At 43.3% G+C, this 18,298-nt stretch overlaps 1 long non-coding RNA gene across 2 annotated transcripts in view; it reads left to right on the top strand.

Moving 5' to 3' along the window:
* Positions 1-3,789: 3,789 nt before the first annotated feature.
* LOC127908817 (uncharacterized) overlaps positions 3,790-18,298 on the top strand; it is a 29,964-nt gene continuing 15,455 nt past the window's right edge. Inside the window, exon 1 of one of the 2 annotated variants that reach the window (XR_008068569.1) lies at positions 3,790-3,897. This is a non-coding gene — a long non-coding RNA (uncharacterized LOC127908817). The remainder of the gene's footprint in view (positions 3,898-18,298) is intronic. The other variant, XR_008068568.1, reaches the window with a different exon arrangement.

The raw sequence follows: 18,298 nt of genomic DNA, 5'->3' as shown, positions 1-18,298 counted from the left end.
TGGGGCCAAAGGCAGCATTCTTCCTCCTCCAAACACGGCGAGTTGAGTTGATGCCAAAGAGCTCCATTTTCGTCTCATCTGACCACAACACTTTCACCCAGTTGTCCTCTGAATCATTCAGATGTTCATTGGCAAATTTCAGACGGGCATGTATATGTGCTTTCTTGAGCAGGTGGCCCTTGCGGGCGCTGCAGGATTTCAGTCCTTCACGGCATAGTGTGTTACCAATTGTCTTCTTGGTGACTATGGTTCCATCTGCCTTGAGATCATTGACAAGATCCTCCCGTGTAGTTCTGGGCTGATTCCTCACCGTTCTCATGAACATTGCAACTCCACAAATTGAGGTCTTGCATGGAGCCCCAGGCCGAGGGAGATTGACAGTTATTTTGTGTTTCTTACATTTGCGAGTAATCGCTCCAACTGTTGTCACCTTCTCACCAAGCTTCTTGGCGATGTTCTTGTAGCCCATTCAAGCCTTGTCTAGGTCTACAATCTTGTCCCTGACATCCTTGGAGAGCTCTTTGGTCTTGGCCATGGTGGAGAATTTGGAATCTGATTGATTGATTGCTTCTGTGGACAGGTCTTTTATACAGGTAACAACCTGGGATTAGGAGCACTCCCTTTAAGAGTGTGACACCTGTATAAAAGACACCTGGGAGCCAGACATTTTTCTGATTGAGTTGGGGTCAACTACTTATGTCCCTCATTAAAATGTAAATCAATTCATATCATTTTTTATTAGTTTTTCTGGATTTTTTTGTTGTTATTCTGTCTCTCACTGTTCAAATAAACCTATCATTAAAATTATAGACTGATCATTTCTTTGTCAGTGGGCAAACGTACAAAATCAGCAGGGGATCAAATACTTTTTTCCCTCACCGTACATGTGGGTATGGTTAAAGTGACTATGCATGTAAGAGAAACAGAGAGTAGTAGCAGCGTATAAAGAGGGTTTGCAGGGGCACACAATGCAAATAGTCAGGGTAACCATTTGGTTACATGTTTAGGAGTCTTATGGCTTGGGGGTAAAAACTGTTGAGAAGCCTTTTTGTCCTAGACTTGGCACTCCGATACCGCTTGCCATGCGGTAGTAGAGAGAACAGTCTATTACTGGGGTGGCTGGGGTCTTTGACCATTTTCAGGGCTCTTCTCTGACAATGCCTGGTGTAGAGGTCCTGGATGGCAGGCAGCTTTGCCCCAGTGATGTACTGGGCCATACGCACTACCCTCTGAAGTGCCTTGCGGTCGGAGGCTGAGCAATTGGTGTACCAGGCAGTGATGCAACCGGTCCAGATGCTCTCCATGTTGCAGCTGTAGAACCTTTTGAGGATCTCAGGACCCATGCCAAATATTTTTAGTTTCCTGAGGGGGAAAAGGCTTTGTCGTGCCCTCTTCATGACTTTATTTCCCAAAAAAGTCAGTTTCATTGGCACTCTTGACTCAGTAATCCACCGGTTTCCCTCGTTCAAATTGCATACAATTGAATCCCGTAAGGTACCAATAACCTTCTTCCAAACATATCAAACAATGTTCCTAATCAATCCTCGGGTACCCTAATATGTCAATAAACAATACAATTTAAGATGGAGACCATTACTGGAGATATATAACGAAGTATGCTCACTCACCGGAGACACTTACAAAAACTACGAATTCTAGTTCATTTTTCGAAAAACAAGCCTGAAACACTTTCTAGAGACTGTTGACATCTAGTGGAAGCCCTAGGAACTGCAATCTGTGAGGTATTTCTTTTATATTCCCATTCCCAGCTATTGTAATCATTGGTGAGCTGAAAAAAAAATCTGAATGGATTGTCCTCATGTTTTCTCCTGCCATATCAGTTCTGTTATACTCACAGACACTATTTTTAACAGTTTCAGAAACTTTAGAGTGTTTTCTATCCAATACTACCATACATATGCATATCCTATCTTCTGGGCTTGAGTAACAGGTTAGTTTACTTTGGGCACCTCATTCATCCAAACATCCAAATACTGCCCCTAGCCCAACAAAGTTATTAACTATTCTGAATTAATGACTAAACTTAACCTTAAAACACTTTGAAATGTGACATTTGGAACAACTTCAAAATTTGACATTGGAGAAACATGGATTTAATTCTTATATATGACTATATATGAGATCTGTAGAGTGTACTTCAGTGCTTTATAATATTCACCATCATCCCTGTCCCCAAAACAACATGCCTCAACAACTTCAGACCCAACTCCCTGACTTCTGTGGCCATGAAAGCATTTGAACGTCTAGTCCTGGCCTACATAAAAGCATGCATATCCCTATTGATGGACCCACTCCAATTTGTCAAAACTTTATAGGTCCGTTGAGGATGCTGTCAACCTGACACCTAACACCTACGCACGCATCTTGTTTAAAGACATTAACTTGGCCTTCAAAACCATCAATCCCCACAAACAAATCGCTAAACTGTGGGAAATGAACATCAATCAAGCTATTTGCCAATGGATACTGGTACTCCCTTAGGAACAGAAGCCCGACTGTCAAGGTAAACAATCTGACATCTCGCCCATTGACCCATTTTTTTCTTCAAGCAGTTAGAACAGTGAACTTCATTCACTTGGAGAGAAGAAGGTGGTGTGTCATCTGAGCCAGAGTAACAGCACCCCTAGTGGACAGGAGAAGGTGGTGTGTCATCTGAGCCAGAGTAACAGCACCCGTAGAGAAGGGGAGAAGGTGGTGTGTCATCTGAGCCAGAGTAACAGCACCCCTAGAGAAGGGGAGAAGGTGGTGTGTCATCTGAGCCAGAGTAACAACACCCCTAGTGAAGAGGAGAAGGTGGTGTGTCATCTGAGCCAGAGTAACAGCACCCCTAGCAGAGAGAAGAAGGTTGTGTCTCATCTGAGCCAGACTAACATAACCCTTATTGCCTGGTCATAGCCTGGTTCCTCTCTAGGTTTCTTCCCAGGATTTGGCCTTTCTAGGGAGTTTTTAGCCACCGTGCTTCTACACCTGCATTGCATGCTGTTTGGGGTTTTAGGCTGGGTTTCTGTACAGCACTTTGAGATATTTCTGATGTAAGAAGGGCTATATACATTTGATTTGATATTGAAGAGGAGAAGGTGGTTTGTCATCTGAGCCTGAGTAACAGCACCCCTAGTGAAGAGAGGAAGGTGGTGTATCATCTGAGCCAGAGTAAAAGCACCCCTAGTGGACCGGAGATGGTGGTGTGTCATCTGAGCCAGAGTAACAGCACCCCTAGTGGACAGGAGAAGGTGCTGTGTCTGACCACTGTCCTGCCTACTAATGTCCGCTAATCAGCCGCTAGCTCTTTAGCTCTTCATTATGACAGAATAATAGTGTCCTCCTGGTGTGTGTGTGTGTGTGTGTGTGTGTGTGTGTGTGTGTGTGTGTGTGTGTGTGTGTGTGTGTGTGTGTGTGTGTGTGTGTGTGTGTGTGTGTGTGTGTGTGTGTGTGTGTGTGTGTGTGTGTGTGTGTGTGTGTGTGTGTGTGTGTGTGTGTGTGTGTGTGTGTCAGCCTGCCTGTGTTCATCTGTGTATGAGCATGTGCCTGGCAGGGCTGACCTCTAGACACATATGTGTAAGTAGTTAAACCTGAGGACACAGCAAGTAGAGCTAATTAGAAAGCAGATGAGCATCAAACCTCAGTGCTAGTAGTCATGGGACGGAACAGCGAGAGGGTAGAGAAAGGGGGGAAGAGAGGGCAGAGGGAGGCAGAACAGAGGGGAAGAGGGAGGGTGTAGAGTGGGCAGAGGGGGGAGAGAGAGGTGCTATAGCGACAGGGCAGAGGGAGGAAGGATATAGGGGGGATTGAGTGTGAGACGGAGCAATGGATGGGATACAGTAAGTTATGAGAGAGGAAAGGAATGGGGAGAAGGAGAGGAAGAGAGTCAATGCTTGTGTGAGTGTTTTCAGTTTTGTGAGGCTGGCTGTATCTCTATGGCTGTACTGCTGTTTTAATAGACTGTCTGTACCTCTATGGCTGTACTGCTGTTTTAATAGACTGTCTGTATCTCTATGGCTGTACTGCTGTTTTAATAGACTGTCTGTATCTCTATGGCTGTACTGCTATTTTAATAGACTGTCTGTATCTCTATGGCTGTTCTGCTGTTTTAATAGACTGTCTGTATCTCTATGGCTGTACTGCTGTTTTAATAGACTGTCTGTATCTCTATGGCTGTACTGCTGTTTTAATAGACTGTCTGTATCTCTATGGCTGTACTGCCGTGGAGAATGGATCAGGTAAAAGACGGGGCCAGTATCGGAACATATAAGCTTTGTGAAGTCTGTGACTAACTGTGCTGAGACTAAAGAGAACCTTTGCTTTACCCAATATGGTTAAAGTGCTGCAGGCAATGTAAATTCAGCCCCACAAGGTGGATTTGTGTGTGTGTGTGTGTGTGTGTGTGTGTGTGTGTGTGTGTGTGTGTGTGTGTGTGTGTGTGTGTGTGTGTGTGTGTGTGTGTGTGTGTGTGTGTGTGTGTGTGTGTGTGTGTGTGTGTGTGTGTGTGTGTGTGTGTGTGTGTGTGTGTGTGTGTGTGTATAGCTACATCAAGGTTGTTATTTAATATCACACACCAGTGTAACTGAGGGGCACACTAAGCCATACTCTTGTTCATATCTGTCAGTGTAATGTAACACTACCCTAAACACACACAGAGGAGGAGAGGAGACAAGCCTGCTTGTTTTTAGTTTGCCCCCTTTCAATAAATAATAGTTTAGTGTACTCTCTGAGATGGTATTACATACACACCCGGTGGGAGACGAAGGAAGAGGCTGTGAAAGCACATCATATAGTACATCCAGTGGGGAAAACTAATAACATGTTTTTAGATGCATGCCAGCAAAGCCACAGCACAACACTAAACAATACATTCAATACAGTGTAACATGCTGACCACACCGCTCGTGTAATAAATGTACATATGCATGTTATTCAGTCATTGCACCCGTACTGCTTGCGCGCGCGTCAACGAGCATCCGCGTAACCAGGCGCTAAAATAGAACTTGGTTCTATTGGTGACGCTTGAAGCACTGCAAGACCTCCTCTTCTATCTCCTCGTTATTTTTAGGAGCATTTTACCCACGTGCCAGTATTTGTTCAGCACTTTTGAAATGTACAGAGACATAATTCAGAACATGGACTGTTCTTGCAGTATTCAACCTGTATACCAAGTCAGAACCGTAGGATAAATAAAGGGTGCACATAAGCAGACAATGAAAGTTCTTACAATATTCGATCATTAGGCGCTACATGTGCACCACCAAGTCAGAACAGTAGGCTAAGTTATGAGGGGAAAAGGGAGCAAATTATCACGGTGATGCACATGGGCTACTAACCACTTACTACAAAACATTCATGTAGTATTACTTTCTAAGCTACAGTATCTCCCTGGAGATATGTACACAGCAGCATACATTACATGTTTGGATTCACCTTGTTCTGATCACTTGAACAAGAAGGTGGCAAAAAGGGTTCTGAGGGCTAATTTTGTCATCCAGCTTTGTCAATAAAGTCTGTCATTCTCTTGATTTATGGTGCTGTCAAGACAACAGGGAACTTAGAAAAAAAAATGTTTGAATCATGAAGTCGGTGATCTTCAGGTCGGAGCTTTAGAAAGAGGCCTGAGTTGGAATTCCCAGTTGTCTTGAACTGACTGAAGTCAGAGACATTCCAGTTGTTTTGAATGAGGCAGAAGTTATGCAGGAAGACAGCATGGCCAATGTATTCATACTTTTCTGGCCCATGGCATGTGAATGTTTATCCTTCTAAGCTTGTAAAAGAGCACCTTAAACCCATGCTTGGACCAGACACCCACGCTACTGAATAGCAGACTAGTGATGCTTTGTAACGCTTGCAGTTAACCACTGATTCCTTTCAAAACACTCATTGTTGAATTTTGAGATTTCCAACATGTTGTGTAATGTTCATATCCAATGGCAGATGAGCACCGATACGTTTTGTTTATCATTTCTCGTCATTTGACAAAGATTGAAAAGGATTTGCCAGTCGATTGTCGACGTGATTCATGATGATTACAGCTTGTCAAGCTTGCTAGGTAAGATTTTGAAAGTATGATGTTGACATTATCAGTCCAATCAAAGCTAAGGTAGATATAATGCGATTTGATATAATTTTATCGTTGACCAATGACCTTGAGCCTTCTTGGATGGGACCTTCTAATGTAACTCTATATCAGTACCGAAGAAGCTTGAATTTTCAAGCCCTCCCAGTAGATTTTGTGGTGATGTAGTGTCCCCATGAGTGACAGAACAATGAGCCAATCACGGCGCAACTAGGGAACATTACCAAATCCTACACTCCATATTTTCCGCCTGCTGCCCCACCACCACAAAAAACACTGAGATTGGATGAAAAACCTGCATTTTGGAGCTGCCTTAAGTAATCAAAAAAGAGACCATGTTTGTATGCGGCTTAATGAAATCAATGATGTAAAAACTGACATTGTTTGCACACTGGTGTGTGACACAGATTAATGCCAAAATAACATGCAAAATAAGCTAAAATAAATATAAGTATATATTTTTTTCCTAAAGACTGCCTGACTGATGGGTCACCACTGAGTACATATATAATATAACATATGGTTTTATCCAAAGCAACTGACATGTACGTGTGCATCCATTTTACAAATGGGTGGCCCCGGGAATGAAACCCACAACCCTGGCGGGGTAAGTGCCATGCTCTGCCAACTGAGCTACAGAGGACCACACTCCAGCCTCTTTTACTCTCTCCTCCTTTACTCTCTCTCTCTTTCCATCTCTCTCTCTCTCTCTCTCTCTCTCTCTCTCTCTCTCTCTCTCTCTCTCTCTCTCTCTCTCTCTCTCTCTCTCTCTCTCTCTCTTCTATACAAACTGATGCAACATACTGCCCCCCTATAGAAACTTATGCAACATACTTCCCCCACAACAAACTGACACAACATACTGCCCCCAAAAAACTGATGCAACATACAGCCCCCCACGACAAACTAATGCAACATACTGCCCCCCACGGTAAACTAATACAATATACTGCCCCATCCCACCAAACAAACGGATGCAATACTGTCCCCCCATACAAACTGATGCAACATAGAGTTAGCTAACACACACTCATACCACTACTCATAAGAACACACACAGACCATTCTTTGAAAAGCTGTATTTAGAAAGTCATTTGTATTTTCCCCAGTATAAGCTGTAGCATAATGTCTGTGAATTGCAAATGAGTTTTGTAAAAGTGTGGGTGTTGTGTGTAATGTAGCTTTAACTCAATGTGTTGGAGGATGTTCTGCGCTAATTAGATTGACTGAGTTTTTTTTTGTTCATTTAAAATGAGTTTTTTTTTGTCTGCCCTTGAAATTACTGCTCCGCTTCCTCTGCCAGAAACATAAATAACAATGAAATGAATTAGTGCAGGAGATTGTCTGACACCCCCAAACACACACACACACACACATTCACACACACACATTCACACCCACTTTGGGCCTTCACGTTTGTTGCTTTTTATGTGTGTGTGCTTTTGTAACGAATCAATAGTTTATTCATGATTCATTTAGTTTATATAAAATTAAACACTCTAATTAACCGAATAAACTCTCAATGTCACATTTCATTACATAAACCAATACAAAAATGTACTCAAATATCATTATTAAGTTGATGCCCCTACAAGGGCATCCGCTGTCGTTCCAATTTAAGGAATCAATACCTCAACCTTGCATTTATCCATTATCCTAAATATGAACTGTGTTTCAAATCAATGGTCAGCTCTCAGAGAATAGTGTTAGGGTTGCAGTTGTGGGTGAGGCTATGGTGAACCAGGAAGTGGACATGAAGCTTGGTTTAGGGTTAGGGTTGTGGGTGAGGCTATGGTGAACCAGGAAGTGGACATGAAGCTTGGTTTAGGGTTAGGGTTGTGGGTGAGGCTATGGTGAACCAGGATGTGAACATGAAGCTAAGGTTATTATTGCACCAGTTAGTGGACATGAAGCATGGGTTAGGGTTGTGCTTGTGTTTGGGGGATATGGTTTGTTTTGAACCAGGATGTGGACATGAAGCTACGGGTAGTGTTGAATCAGGATGTGGACAAGAAGTTACGGGTAGTGTTGAACCAGGATGTGGACATGAAGCTACGGGTAGTGTTGAACCAGGATGTGGACATGAAGCTACGGGTAGTGTTGAATCAGGATGTGGACAAGAAGTTACGGGTAGTGTTGAACCAGGATGTGGACATGAAGCTACGGGTAGTGTTGAACCAGGATGTGGACATGAAGCTACGGGTAGTGTTGAACCAGGATGTGGACATGAAGCTACGGGTAGTGTTGAATCAGGATGTGGACATGAAGCTACGGGTAGTGTTGAATCAGGATGTGGACATGAAGCTACGGGTAGTGTTGAATCAGGATGTGGACATGAAGCTACGGGTAGTGTTGAACCAGGATGTGGACATGAAGCTACGGGTAGTGTTGAACCAGGATGTGGACATGAAGCTATGGGTAGTGTTGAATCAGGATGTGGACATGAAGCTTCGGGTAGTGTTGAACCAGGATGTGGACATGAAGCTACGGGTAGTGTTGAATCAGGATGTGGACATGAAGCTACGGGTAGTGTTGAACCAGGATGTGGACATGAAGCTACGGGTAGTGTTGAATCAGGATGTGGACATGAAGCTACGGGTAGTGTTGAACCAGGATGTGGACATGAAGCTACGGGTAGTGTTGAATCAGGATGTGGACATGAAGCTACGGGTAGTGTTGAACCAGGATGTGGACATGAAGCTACGGGTAGTGTTGAACCAGGATGTGGACATGAAGCTACGGGTAGTGTTGAACCAGGATGTGGACATGAAGCTACGGGTAGTGTTGAATCAGGATGTGGACATGAAGCTACGGGTAGTGTTGAATCAGGATGTGGACATGAAGCTACGGGTAGTGTTGAATCAGGATGTGGACATGAAGCTACGGGTAGTGTTGAACCAGGATGTGGACATGAAGCTACGGGTAGTGTTGAACCAGGATGTGGACATGAAGCTATGGGTAGTGTTGAACCAGGATGTGGACATGAAGCTTCGGGTAGTGTTGAACCAGGATGTGGACATGAAGCTACGGGTAGTGTTGAATCAGGATGTGGACATGAAGCTACGGGTAGTGTTGAACCAGGATGTGGACATGAAGCTACGGGTAGTGTTGAATCAGGATGTGGACATGAAGCTACGGGTAGTGTTGAACCAGGATGTGGACATGAAGCTACGGGTAGTGTTGAATCAGGATGTGGACATGAAGCTACGGGTAGTGTTGAACCAGGATGTGGACATGAAGCTACGGGTAGTGTTGAACCAGGATGTGGACATGAAGCTACGGGTAGTGTTGAACCAGGATGTGGACATGAAGCTACGGGTAGTGTTGAATCAGGATGTGGACATGAAGCTACGGGTAGTGTGAATCAGGATGTGGACATGAAGCTGGGTAGTGTTGAATCAGGATGTGGACATGAAGCTAGGAGTGTTGAACCAGGATGTGGACATGAAGCTACGGGTAGTGTTGAACCAGGATGTGGACATGAAGCTACGGGTAGTGTTGAACCAGGATGTGGACATGAAGCTACGGGTAGTGTTGAACCAGGATGTGGACATGAAGCTATGGGTAGTGTTGAACCAGGATGTGGACATGAAGCCAGGGTCAGGGTTAGGATTGTGGCTATGGTGAGAATGAACCAGGATGTGAACCTGAATATTGGGTCAGGGTTAGGATTGTGGCTAGGGTTAGAGTTTAACCAGGATGTGGACATGAAGCCAGGGTCAGGGTTAGGATTGTGGCTAGGGTTAGAGTTTAACCAGGATGTGGACATGAAGCCAAGGTCAGGGTTAGGATTGTGGCTAGGGTTAGAGTTTAACCAGGATGTGGACATGAAGCCAGGGTCAGGGTTAGGATTGTGGCTAGGGTTAGAGTTTAACCAGGATGTGGACATGAAGCCAGGGTCAGGGTTAGGATTGTGGCTAGGGTTAGAGTTTAACCAGGATGTGGACATGAAGCCAAGGTCAGGGTTAGGATTGTGGCTAGGGTTAGAGTTTAACCAGGATGTGGACATGAAGCCAGGGTCAGGGTTAGGATTGTGGCTAGGGTTAGAGTTTAACCAGGATGTGGACATGAAGCCAGGGTCAGGGTTAGGATTGTGGCTAGGGTTAGAGTTTAACCAGGATGTGGACATGAAGCCACGGTCAGGGTTAGGATTGTGGCTAGGGTTAGAGTTTAACCAGGATGTGGACATGAAGCCAGGGTCAGGGTTAGGATTGTGGCTAGGGTTAGAGTTTAACCAGGATGTGGACATGAAGCCAGGGTCAGGGTTAGGATTGAGGCTATGGTGAGAATGAACCAGGATGTGAACCTGAATATTGGGTCAGGGTTAGGTTTGAAGCTAGAGTTAGAGTTGAACCAGGATGTGGACATGATGCTATGATTTGGATTAGGGTCATGGTTGAGGCTAGGGTTAGGGTTGGGGTAACGCTTAGAGCTGTGGTTGAGTCTCGGGTTATGATTGAAGCGGGATGTGGACATGATTCTAGGGTTCGGGTTGGAGTAATGCTTAGGGCTGTGGTTGAGTCTAGGGTTATGATTTAAGCGGGTTGTGGACAGGAAGCTAGGGTTCGGGTTGGAGTAATGCTTAGGGCTGTGGTTGAGTCTAGGGTTATGATTTAAGCGGGTTGTGGACAGGAAGCTAGGGTTAGGGTTGGAGTAATGCTTAGGGCTGTGGTTGAGTCTAGGGTTATGATTTAAGCGGGTTGTGGACAGGAAGCTAGGGTTAGGGTTGGAGTAATGCTTAGGGCTGTGGTTGAGTCTAGGGTTATGATTTAAGCAGGTTGTGGACAGGAAGCTAGGGTTAGGGTTGGAGTAATGCTTAGGGCTGTGGTTGAGTCTAGGGTTATGATTTAAGCGGGTTGTGGACAGGAAGCTAGGGTTAGGGTTGGAGTAATGCTTAGGGCTGTGGTTGAGTCTAGGGTTATGATTTAAGCGGGTTGTGGACAGGAAGCTAGGGTTAGGGTTGGAGTAATGCTTAGGGCTGTGGTTGAGTCTAGGGTTATGATTTAAGCAGGTTGTGGACAGGAAGCTAGGGTTAGGGTTGGAGTAATGCTTAGGGCTGTGGTTGAGTCTAGGCTTATGATTGAAGCGAGTTGTGGACAGGAAGCTAGGGTTCGGGTTGGAGTAATGCTTAGGGCTGTGGTTGAGTCTAGGGTTATGATTTAAGCGGGTTGTGGACAGGAAGCTAGGGTTAGGGTTGGAGTAATGCTTAGGGCTGTGGTTGAGTCTAGGGTTATGATTGAAGCGGGTTGTGGACAGGAAGCTAGGGTTAGGGTTGGAGTAATGCTTAGGGCTGTGGTTGAGTCTAGGGTTATGATTGAAGCGAGTTGTGGACAGGAAGCTAGGGTTCGGGTTGGAGTAATGCTTAGGGCTGTGGTTGAGTCTAGGGTTATGATTTAAGCGGGTTGTGGACAGGAAGCTAGGGTTAGGGTTGGAGTAATGCTTAGGGCTGTGGTTGAGTCTAGGGTTATGATTGAAGCGGGTTGTGGACAGGAAGCTAGGGTTAGGGTTGGAGTAATGCTTAGGGCTGTGGTTGAGTCTAGGGTTAGGTTTGAGACTAGGGTTATGATTGAAGCGGGATGTGGACAGGAAGCTAGGACTAGGTCTGGGGCTAGGGTTATATTGAAACAGGATCTGGACAGGTCGCTAGGGTTAGGGTTTGGGTAACGCTTAGGCCTGTAGTTGAGTCTACTGTTCGGTTTGAACATCCACGTGGACATGAAGATATTGTTATGTTTAGCAAACCGACGAGGTAAAGAGACAGGCAAATGTGATCTACAATTGTTTGCAGTGAACCTAGCATCAACAAAAGGTTACACAAAGTTAATTGACAGTTTGTTTAACTGGTTCCCAAACTCTCTTTTCTTTCACACCCTCGGTGTCTCTCTCTCGCTCTCTCTCACTCTCTCTCTCTCTCTCTCTCTCTCTCACTTGCTCGCTCACTCTCAATTAAATTAAATTCAAAGAGCTTTATTGGCATGGGAAACAAGTGAAATAGATAATAAACAAAAGTGATATAATCAATCAAAAAGTAACATTAAACAATACACTCACAAGTTTAAAAGGAATAGATACATTTCAAACGTCATAATATGCCTACATGCATTGAAGGGAAAATCAATAAACACAAATATGGGTTGTATTTACAATGGTGTTTGTTCTTCACTGGTTGACCTTTTCTTGTGGCAACAGGTCAAAAGTCTTACTGCTGTGATGGCACACTGTGGTATTTCACCCAATAGATATGGAAGTTTATCAAAACTTGATTTGTTTGGGAATTCTTTGTGGATCTGTGTAATCTGAGGGAAATATGTGTCTCTAATGTGGTCATCCATATGGCAGGAGGTTAGAAAGTGCAGCTCAGTTTCCACCTCATTTTGTGGGCAGTGTGCACATAGCCTGTCTTCTCTTGAGAGCCAGGTCTGCCTACGGCAGCATCTCTCAATATCAAGGCCATACTCACTGAGTCTGTACATAGTCAAAGCTTTTCTTTATTTTGGGTGAGTCACAGTGTTCAGGTATTCTGCCACTGTGTATGCTCTGTTAAGGGCCAAATAGAATTCCAGTTTTCTCCAGTTTTTGGTCAATTCTTTCCAACGTTTCATGTTTTATCTTTTTGTTTTCTCATGATTTGGTTGGGTCTAATTGTGTTGCTGTTGCTGTTTGTGTTTGTGAGCAGAGCCCCCGCACCAACTTGCTTAGGGGTCTCTTCTCTAGGTTATTCTCTCTACAGGGAAAGGCTTTGTTATGGAAGGTTTGGGAATCGCTTCATTTTAGGTGGTTGTTGAATTGAATGGTTCTTTTCTGGATTTTGACAATTAGCGGGTATAGGCCGAATTCTGCTCTGTATGTATTATTTGGTGTTTTACGTTACACACATAGAGTCTCAATATGGTGTTTGTCCCATTTTGTGAATTCTTGATTGGTGAGCAGTCCCCAGACCTCACAACCATTAAGGTCAATAGTTTCTGTAATGGATTCAAGTATTTTTAGCCAGATTCTAATTGGGTTGTCAAAATTCACATTCCTTCTTACCTTGTCTCTCAGATCGTTCACAGCTTTGTGGAAGTTACTTGTGTGCTCATGTTTAGGCCAAGGTAGGTATAGTTTTTTTATGTGATCTAGGGCAACAGTGTCTAGATTGAATTTGTATTTGTGGTCCTGGCAACCGGACCTTTTTTGGAACACTATTATTTGTGTCTTACTGAGATTTACTGGCAGGACCCAGGTTTGAAAGAATCTGTGCAGAAGACCTTGGTTGGGGACAGAAGCAAGCACCAGATCCTCAATATTCAGTAGAAATTTGACTCCAGATTCTAGTAGGTTGAGACCAGGTGCTGCAGACTGTTCTAGTGCCCTTACCAATTTGTTGATATATATGTTGAAGAGAGTGGGGCTCAAGCTGCATCCTTATGTCACCCCACGGCCCTGTGGAAATAAATGTACATGTCTCTGTTTTGTTTTTGTACATTGATTTAATAATGTCCCTTGTTTTCCCCCAACATCGCTTTTCATCAATTTGTTTAGGAGACCCTCAAGCCACATTGAGTCAAAAGCTTATTTTAAATCAAGAAGGCAAGAGATGACTTTGCCTTTGTTTGGTTAATTTATAAATAAGGGTGTGCAGGGTGAATATGTGGTTTGTCGTATGTTCATTTGGTAAAAATACAATTTTACATTTGCTCAATACATTCTTTTCTCTGAGCAATTGTGCAAGGCTGCTATTAATGTTAATGCAGAGGATTTCCCCAAGGTTGCTGTTGATGATCCCCTGGTACTTCTTGGGGTCAAATGTGTCTCCACTTTTGTGAATTGGGGTGGTCAGTCCTTGGTTCCACATTTTGGGGAAGATGCCAGAGCTGAGGATGATGTTATAGAGTTTAAGTATAGCCAATTGGAATTTGTGGTCTGTATATTTTATCATTTCATTGAGGATACCATCAACACCAGAGGCCCTTTTTGGGTTGGAGGGTAGTATTTTGTTCTGTAGTTCATTCAATGTAATTGGAGATTCCAGTGGGTTCCGATAGTCTTTAATAGTTTATTCTAATATTTGTATTTGATCATGTATATGTTTTTGCTGTTTCTTCTTTTTTTATCGAGCCAAAATTATTGAAGAAGTGGGTTATCCTGTCACGCCCTGACCTTAGAGAGCCTTTAATGTCTCTATTTGGTTTGGTCAGGGTGTGATTTGGGGTGGGCGTTCTATGTGTTGTTTTCTATGATTTTGTGTTTCTATGTTTAGCCCGGGTATGGTCCTCAATCGGGGACAGCTGTCTATAGTTGTCTCTGATTGGGAACCATACTTAGGTTGCCCTTTTTCCTCCTTTCTATGTGGGAAGTTATCTTTGTTTGTGGCACTATAGCCCTTAAGCGTCACGGTTGTTTTGTATGATTTATTGTTTTGTTGGCGTCATTTTAAATAAAGTAAAAATGTACGCTTACCACGCTGCGCTTTGGTCCAGTTCTTTCGACGGCCGTGACATATCTATACATCTCTGTTTTGGATAGATAACTACGCGCGTTGTTTGTTTAGAGTTTTCCCATTTTCCCATAAGTGGTTAGGTTCCATGGATTCTTCAATTACATTGAGCTGAATTCTGATGTGCTGTTCCTTCTTTTTCTGTAGTGTATTTCTGTATTGTTTAAGTGATTCACCATAGTGAAGGCATAGGCTCAGATTTTCTGCGTCTCTATGTTTATGATTGCATAGTTTTCTCAATTTCTTTCTTAGGTTTTTGCATTCTTCATCAAACCACTTGTCATTGTTGTTCATTTTCACAGGTTGTCAGCTTGAGATGTGTAGATTTGATGGGGAAGCTGAGAGGTCAAATACACTGTTTAGGTTTTCTACTGCCAAGTTTACACCTTCACTATTACAATGAAAACTTTTATGAAGGAAAGTCTATAAGAGAGTGAATTTGTTGTTGCCTAATTGTTTCTTGGTAGATTTACAAACTCTTTTCCTTCCATCTATAGCATTTCTTAATATTAATCAGTTCCTTTGTCTTTGATGCCTCATGATTGAGCATTGCTCTGTTCAGATAGAGTGTGATTTTGCTGTGATCTGTCAGTGGACTAACTGAACGCACTAAGTAACTCTGGGTTAACACCTGTTATAGCTGCTATCCCGATACCGGGATCGATATGACAACTACCAGTGAAAATAGAGGGCTCCAAATTCAAACCACAGCAATCTCAGAATTACAATTCCTAAAACATACATGTGTCATTATCATTTTAAAGCTTTTCTCGTTGTTAATCCCACCAAAGTGTCCGATTTCAAATAGGCTTTTCAGCAAAAGCACTACAAACAATTATGTTAGGTCTCCACCAAACCTTAATAAGCACAGCCATTTTCCAGCGAAATATAGCATTCACAAAAAGCAGAAATAGAGATAAAATTAATCACTAACCTTGAATTATCTTCATCAGATGACACTCATAGGACTTCATGTTACACAATACATGCATGTTTTGTTTGATAAAGTTCATATTTATATAAACAAATCTGAGTTTACATTGGTGCGTTAGATTCACTAGTCCACTATAACGTGACGAAATGTCCAAAAGTTTCGTAACAGTCAGTAGAAACATGTCAAACGATGTACTGAATCAATCTTTAGAATGTTGTTTACATATATCTTGAATAATGTTCCAACTGGAGAATTAGAATGACTTCAGATGAGCGATGGAACGCAGGTCCTTCATCTGTGAACGCGCCTGGTGAAAGCATGGTCCACGCATGGCGTGGTGACTATTTCCTGTGTCAATCGAACCCCCGTCACATTAGAGTCATCAGGCAAAGTTCTATTGACTGTTGACATCTAGTGGAAGGCGTAGGAAGTGAAAACTCATCCATATCTCGCTGTAATTTCAATGAGACCATGGTTGAAAATCTGCCACCTCCAGAAAAAAAACCAGGAAGTGGAATTTCTCAGGTTTTTGCCTGCTATATGAGTTCTGTTATACTCACAGGCATAATTCAAACCGTTTTAGAAACTTCAGAGTTTTCAATCCAATACTATTAATACTATGCAAATATTAGCAACTATGACTGAAGAGCAGGCTGTTTGATATGGGCACCTTTCATCCAAGCTACTCAATACTGCCCCTGCAGCCATAAAAAGTTACGGTCAGTGATAAAGTAGTTGACAGTACTACTGCCAAGAGATTAGCTATAGGTGTACCTACCAAATGAGTCCCCTCGAAGCCTACAATTGACTGTGTACATACCCAGCTCCCTCCGCCTTCACTGCTGTTAGCTGTGCCATGTGATCCTCTCTCTCCTCCTTAAGTTCTCTCAGCTCAATTCGGAGTGCAGCCAGCTCTCTCCTACAGTCGTTTATCTCAACCTTCAGCCCTCCGGCTCTTGTTGGAGGGGGGTGGGGGTGCTGTTGTGCTGATCTGTTTTGTGGGTCTGGAGTGTGTGGACTAGCTCTCTGAGGTCCACCATCTTCCTCTCTCTCTCTCTCTCTCTCTCACACACACACACACACACACACACACACACACACACACACACACACACACACACACACACACACACACACACACACACACACACACACACACACACACACACACACACACACACACACACACACACACACACACACACACACACTCGGAGGAGGAGGCTGTTGGGAGGAGATCTAGGAGCATATGCTCATTGTATTGGGTGGAATTAATGGAATGGAGTCCAACATGCTTTCCATATGTTTCTGTTTGAACCCTTCCATTGATTCCATTCAGGACATTGCAATGAGCCTGACCTCCTAAAGCTCCCCCCACCAGCCTCCACTGCTCCCACTCTCTAATTGTCTCTAGCAGACCATTTAGAGGGGCTTTTCAGGTGAATGTTACAGGCAAATGTTTAGCTATTACATGTCAGGAGGAACCAGGAGGAAAGCCTCTGTGGTACCATTACACTGGTTCTGCTTGCCACTCATTGGAACTGTCTGGTGGCTCTTTTAATTCTCAGTTAGGGTCTCAACGCTATCAACGGACATGCAAACACACACACAGACATGTATGCACTCAACCATGCACGAAAACACACACACACACACACACACACACACACACACACACACACACACACACACACACACACACACACACACACACACACACACAACACACACACACACACACACACACACACACACACACACACACACACGTGTTCCAGCAAGTATACAAGCATATACACACAATTAAATACACACAAGTCTTTCTGCTGTCTCCCTAAACCTATGGCCATCTTCGTCCATCATTCTCTCTATTTGATGTATACAGAAGTCACCATAACAGTCACCTAAACAGCGTGTTGTATGGAGAAAAAAAAATGATCAAAACAGAAAATAAAAACAAGGTCACCTTTCGTTTTCGCTGCTCTGAGACCTTATAATTGTGTGTGTGTGTGTGTGTGTGTGTGTGTGTGTGTGTGCGCGCATGCGTGCATGAGTGTGTTCTCTCCAGTGGCGCTTCGTCTGTCAAGGAGCTCACAGAGGTCAACATAGACTAGAGGCAGGAAGCAACTTGAACAACCTGGTATAGAGAGGGGAGGTAGGGGCACAGTGTACTGGAACACAGGAATACTTTATTCTCTGTTAACTGCTCTAGGATCAGTTCTTACCCCACTTACAATTTAAACAGTACATCAGCTGTTAGGCATAGAAACTGGTTTGCAGGTACATCACACAAGAGAGAGTTTTATAGAACAGGAAAAAAATAGTAAAACATGTATTTATTTTTTAAACACTTACAGACATCCCCTTAATGTTACTGAACCTAAATACTTAATTTCTCAAAAATTACATTAAATAATGCAATAATAATGAAATAATTCAACATAGCTAAGTGGTACGCTACTGTGTGTTGTTGACAGTACTTTGATTGTGTTCTGAACTGTGAGTGTGGGGCTGAATCAGAGCAGTTCTAAAACAGTGTAAAGGAGCAGTCTAAATTTACACAATTGTTACTTGGAGGAAAATGGGGGAGGATCACGCTTTTTCAATTTCAGTCAGGCCAAGGGTTAAGTCTTTTTTTATTGAGTCCAAGGGAGGGTAATGTAATTTGTAATTGATTAAATGTCATATTGCTCAGCGTTCGAGAATTAGTTGCATATTATATCTCGCTGTGTGCCGATGATGCTCCTCATCCCTGAAGAAGATCAGGAGGTAAGCTATCTACTGCTATAATTGATTATAATAA

The sequence above is a fragment of the Oncorhynchus keta genome, chromosome 18, assembly GCF_023373465.1.
Source record: "Oncorhynchus keta strain PuntledgeMale-10-30-2019 chromosome 18, Oket_V2, whole genome shotgun sequence".
NCBI classification, from domain to species: Eukaryota; Metazoa; Chordata; class Actinopteri; order Salmoniformes; family Salmonidae; genus Oncorhynchus; species Oncorhynchus keta.
Note: the sequence above shows the minus strand (reverse complement) of the source record. Positions and strands in the feature narration are given on the sequence as shown.